Below are 5,897 nucleotides of genomic sequence, written 5' to 3'. Positions count from 1 at the left end.
CACCATTCACCTGTTACTGTCTATAAGTTAGGAAATTCAGCTATCAAGTGCTTGAAATTATGTCAAGAATGCTAGCAAAGCTAAGTGTGGAGCTATTTTCTGGGAAGATCTAGAAAGCCAGCATTGTTAGGAGCAGAAATCACAAGAAACAAAGGAAACCGGTGTGTTATTTCCCCTCATCATTCAGGAATGCCACTCTGGGGCTAGTTTCACGCACTCTGAGACAGGCTCCCTACCTTTTCTGGACACTCATTGTGAAAAGACCTTGAGCCACTTGGTTCTCTAAAACAGACTCTGTTAAGTAAGTAAAATGCCTCGCCCAGTGTATAATCTCACGTTGAGTTACCAACTAAAGTCTCCTCTCCTGTGGCTCCAACAGGAAGCCTGCAGTGGAATGGGGCCGCCATTGCCTTCTCTCTTAACTCAGCCTGACAGACATCTCCTTTGCCTCCCATGACTGAGAATTGCAATTTCAAGTTAGCCATTTACGATTTCTTTCTCAGCCCCCAGCCGTCAATTTTGAACTCTCCTGGCATCCTTCTCAGGAGATTTTTCTGCCTCGCCAAGTGACCTTTATCACAAGGTGTCAGGCAACCCCTTTCATCTTCTCAAGTATGGCCCACAGGCCCACAGGACACACATACCTTAGAACTCTAATCAGCACCAGAGTAGTTTCTTTCCCAGTTATAACCCTGAACTCTGCTGCAGCAGGTCCCTGCAGACAGCTTTTGACAATTGAGATTTGCCAGGTACAAGCCATTAGTTCACTTTGCCCTTCCAGTGCAGGAGCCCAGAGCAAGTTCTGTGGTCGGTGGAAGCCCCCTCACTAGTCTTGATGGGAACAAAGCTCTTATTTCTTCCCCATGCTGTGGGCTGTGATGGGGAGTGGACACACGGCACCGCTCTGTCCAAAGAAAGCCTCACGGATCTTCCACTTTCCTAGCCACTTCAATTTCAAATGTCTTATGTTTTCAGCGCATGCCTAAGAGTTACACAGAAGGTTCTGCAACCCTCTTTGCATGCTCTGCATGGCTGCCTAGTACCTTGCTTGGGAATGTGAGACTGGTTATGGCTATAATCTTAAATCTACTAATAACATCAGCATTACTAGTTACATTTAGTAACGTAATGGTCTAGACATGTGACTTATGCATGTGAAATGAAAGTGCCTTAAAATTAGAAAACCTTACTTTTTTAAAATCATGGTTCATGTGGAAACTCCTCCAAGGCTAATATTATAATGTTGGGTAAATTCATCAATAGATAAATCATTAGCCAATAGAGTTTTAAATTATCCTAAAAAACGCAATTTCATTTTTAGAGCATGTGCTGTTGGGAATAATGTTTGCAATCTTAGTATGCAAGTTTGGAATTCAAGGCAACCCTGATAGGATAGTAAGGGCCAGATAAATAATTGTTCCTGTTACTCTAATCCTGGGAACTTCGCCAGATTCCAGCTGATTATGCTGCAACCAGGACATCCTGGTGCCTTGGTTGCCTGGCAACCATTCCCCTCCCATTTTTTTCTCTTCCAGAGGTGCGGAATACAATGTCATTTAGGATAGAAGTCAGCAGATAAGAAATTCAATCTCATTACATCAGCCAGGACTGGTTTGGCATGACATGGCCTGGGCTTTCATGTCAGATAAGTCCGAATTCAAATATTGACCTTGGAAAATATAATTAACCTCTTTGGGTTTGCTTTAAAATTGAATATTACATTTCTGTCACATGCTCAAGTCTTTTAAATGAATCTGTGCCACTCGCAGTCCACTTTCAGACAGTCTTTGCATGGAGACAATCACTCATCAAACAGAGGTCAGTTGGCATGTGCTCCAGGGGAGACCAAATAAAGTATTTCCAACAATCCAGTGAGGTGTTCTTGGAAGTCCTCTCTCAAAGGAAGATGATGATAGCTAGACAATTCACTGATTTATTTTTTTATTTGAAAAATAGTTACAGTGTGCCTTTCCTATGTTGTATAAACTATGCCAGGCAATAGGAATTCAATAGTGAAGGTAAACATGATCACTGCCCTCATGCAGGTTAGAGTCTAATGGATGTGATGGCAGTACATGAGGAAATAGGAAGTAACATGTTTGCAGGCTTGTGATTATTGCTAGGAAAGCAAAACACAAACAAAAAATCAGAGAGGGAGGGAGCTGGTTAGATAGAAAATAACAAGAGGAGACCTACCTCAGAGAGATTCACTAAGTTCTCTTCAAGTGACATTTAAGATAAGACCCCAAGATCCTGCTAAGAAGGGGCCCTGAGTTGGAGGGAAAAAAAGTAGAATGGACCACAGATGTTAAAGCAAAAGGCAAGGTTGGGATATGACTTAAGGGATTTGTATATTGGTCAGAGTATAGAAAGAAACAGTAAGAAATGGTGAAATTACCTGGCTGAGGAGCTCCCAGGACAGAGCCCCAAGAGTTCCCTGTGTCGGTGGTGCTCACACATCTCAGCTTTATAAAGGCCTGGTCTGGAGACTTTCCTGTGGCAGCGTAGTGCAAACCAGAGGTAAGTAATCTTGGATTATCCCATTTCTTTCCAAATCAACCCATGTAAAACACCATAGGAGTGTGCTAAGCACCAAGGGCATTAGGCTACAGTGAAAAACATGTGAGTACAAATTGGAATACTAATTTCCTAACGTGACTATTCACTGCTAAATCTCAGCACTGTGTTGGGAACACACAGCAGGTGCTCAATAAATACCTGAAAAATCTGAGGGTATGAACAACTGAATGGCCCAGGCACTAAAGAACTACACAACAGTGAGCTATTCATTAAATCCACACGCAGTTCCTAATTAATTATTGTTTGAAATATCCTCATGAAGCCAGGACAGAAGGTACTATGAAAATAATAACTATTGTTGTTACAAAGTCTACTGTCCAGACTTCTTCCATAAACACAGGTCCAGTCTCTTTACCTTAATGCCTTTCTTCTCTTTGTGAAAATATTTATTTTTTTCATAGTTATTTTCAAACGTATTTATAATAACCACATATGACAGTTTATTATTGTTTGTTAGAAGGAAGAAGAACTGCCTGTAAACCATGCCTCTCTCATTAACTCCATGACCTCTGAGGCACAGAAGGGAAGTCTTATGATAAATTAGTATGCGTATCATTTGGAGGAGGGAAATAAAACCATTCAGGCTGCTGAAGCAGAGGACTGTGCACAGGTGCATCAGCTTCTAGAACAGTGGTTCTTAACCTGTGGGTCGAGACCCCTTTGGGGGTCGAACGACCCTTTCACAGGGGTCGCCTAAGACCATCGGAAAACACATATATAATTACATAATGTTTTTGTAATTAATAACTATGCTTTAATTATGTTCAATTTATAACAATGAAATTGGGGGTCACCACAACATGAGGAACTGTATTAAAGGGTCGCGGCATTAGGAAGGTTGAGAACCACTGTTCTAGAAGGACATGGACTTTCCCCAGTGGATGCAGACAGAATATTTTTCAAACCTTCTCCTTTCTTAGGACCTAGCGCCCATTTATCAGGAAACAATGTCAGCCCCATCTCATAATCCTACCACCAGTTAATTGAGCATTCACAGTCATAATTCAATCTATTGAATGTGTAGATCTTTTTCTAATTCTCTTGATAATAACATACTTTAATACTTATGGTTTAAATTTGCAACTATTTCCAAAGCTACCCAGGCTAACCCAAATAAATATAGGATAATAGTAATTGAATAAAAGAAAATAAAAACATATACCACCCCACTTACTAAATGATAAACATATCACCTTTGTGTAAATGTTTTAGACCTTCCTCCATTTGTTTATTAGTATGTTAACATATTTCATATATTTTTAAAATAGATTCCAGAGAAGGAGGAAGGGAGAGAAAAACAAAACAAAACAAAACACAAGCCACCGACTTGAGAGAGATACATCTATCTGTTGCCTCCCAAATGCATCCTGATCAGGGATTTAACCGACCAAAATCCAGGCATGTATCCTGACTGGGAATTGAAGTGACCTTCCCGTGTACTGGATGATGCTCCAACCAACTGAGCCACACTGGCCAGGGCATCCTATATAATAAAAGCCTAATATGTTAAGTGTCCGGTCATCCGTTCAACCAATCAAAGCTTAATATGCTAATATGCTAAGGCCGCTCAACTGCTCGCTCTGATGTGCACTGACCACCAGGGGGCAGATGCTTCAACTGATAGGTTAGCTTGCTGTTGGGGTCCAGCTGATCATGCCATGGAGCCCTCCCGCAGCCCCTCCCTGGCTGGCCAACCACCTGCATCCCTCCCCGGCCCTGATTGTGCACTGGTGGGTTCCCTTGGCCTGGCCTGTGCCCTCTCACAATCCGGGACCCCTCGGGGGATGTTGGAGGGCCAGTTTAGGCCTGATCCCACAGGCCAGGCTGAGGGACCCCACTGGTGCACGAATTCATGCACCAGGCCTCTAGTATTTTATATTTTTAAATGTGATTTGTCATTCATGGAGTTCATCAACCACTTTACCACAATGTATCACCATGTAGACAATCATGGTTTGTTGTTGTTAACCCTCAGTTGAGGATATTTTTTCTATTGATTTTTAGAGAAAGTGGAAGGGAAGAAGAGAGGGAGAGAGAGAGGGAGAGAGAGAAAAAAATAAAAACATGATGTGAAAGAGATGCTTCAATTGGTTGCCTCCCCCATGCACCCCAAGTGGCCCAGGGATGAACCTGCAATCCAGGTACTGTGCCCTTGACCAGGAATCCAATCTATCAACCTTTGGTGCTCGGGCTGACACTCTGACCACTGAGCAACACAGGCCAGGGATACAGACAATTATCTTACTTTAGTAACCACATACATCCTATCTAATAAAGAGGGAATATGCCAATTGACCGTCATGCCATAACAAGATGGCTGTGCCCACACTGGAGGCAGGGATTCCATAACACAAGATGGCTGCACCCACAGTGGAGGCCGAGTTCCCATAATGAGCCTTAATGAGCAATCAGCAGGGACCTGAGACTGTGTGGCACTGGGCTGGGGCAGGGGACCTGAGGCTGCGCCCCTCCGCCTGGTGGGGCTTGATGGGGACCTCAGGCCATGCCCTCCACCCGTGGGGTTTGACGGGGACCTCAAGGCGTGCCCCCTGCCCCAGCCCGGGCTGGGTTACCTCAGACCACACACCCCGCCTGGTAGGGCTTGACAGGGATGGGGTCGGCAGGGTCTGGATCTTGAGCGATTTCAAGGCACACGTGGGTGGGCAGGGACTTGACTCTGGTTCCCGTGGTGTGCCCCAGACTCTGACAAGAGTAAGATTTTCATATACATTTTACTAATTTTCTTTCATCTCTGACACTTCTATTATAAAGAAGGGGCTAATAGCAATATTAAAATATTTCCTTTAATTAATTCCCTTTTAATGTGCGCAAATTTCATGCACCGGGTCACTAGTTTAGATATAGACAGTTATCTTACTTTAATAACTACATACATTTATACATAACACATATACACACACAATTTTTATACCAGAATTCAATTTTATCAATTCCTATTTCTTGACAAAGAATGAGTTTTCAACTTTTAATCCTTATAAATAATGCCATGATAAATAACACCCTTAACTAAATTTTGAGCATATTTCTGACCATTTCCTTAAGATATGGGGAAAAACTTACTAATCAAGATTTTGAACTTTTATAAACATCTGACATTATTGTTAAGTTGAATTCCAAGCATGCAAAACATTATGCTCCTGCCTACACTGTATGACATAACCATATTCTGAAGCTAAACCTAGGAGAAGGCATCCTGTGATGTTCAAAAGTAAGCTGAGATGAAATCATGTATAATTTTAATTGATGTGCTAATAGTAATAATTTCATTGTGTGCTGATTTTGATGAAAGATAATGT

Source organism: Myotis brandtii, unplaced genomic scaffold, assembly GCF_000412655.1.
Source record: "Myotis brandtii unplaced genomic scaffold, ASM41265v1 scaffold14, whole genome shotgun sequence".
Lineage (NCBI taxonomy): Eukaryota > Metazoa > Chordata > Mammalia > Chiroptera > Vespertilionidae > Myotis > Myotis brandtii.
Note: the sequence above shows the minus strand (reverse complement) of the source record.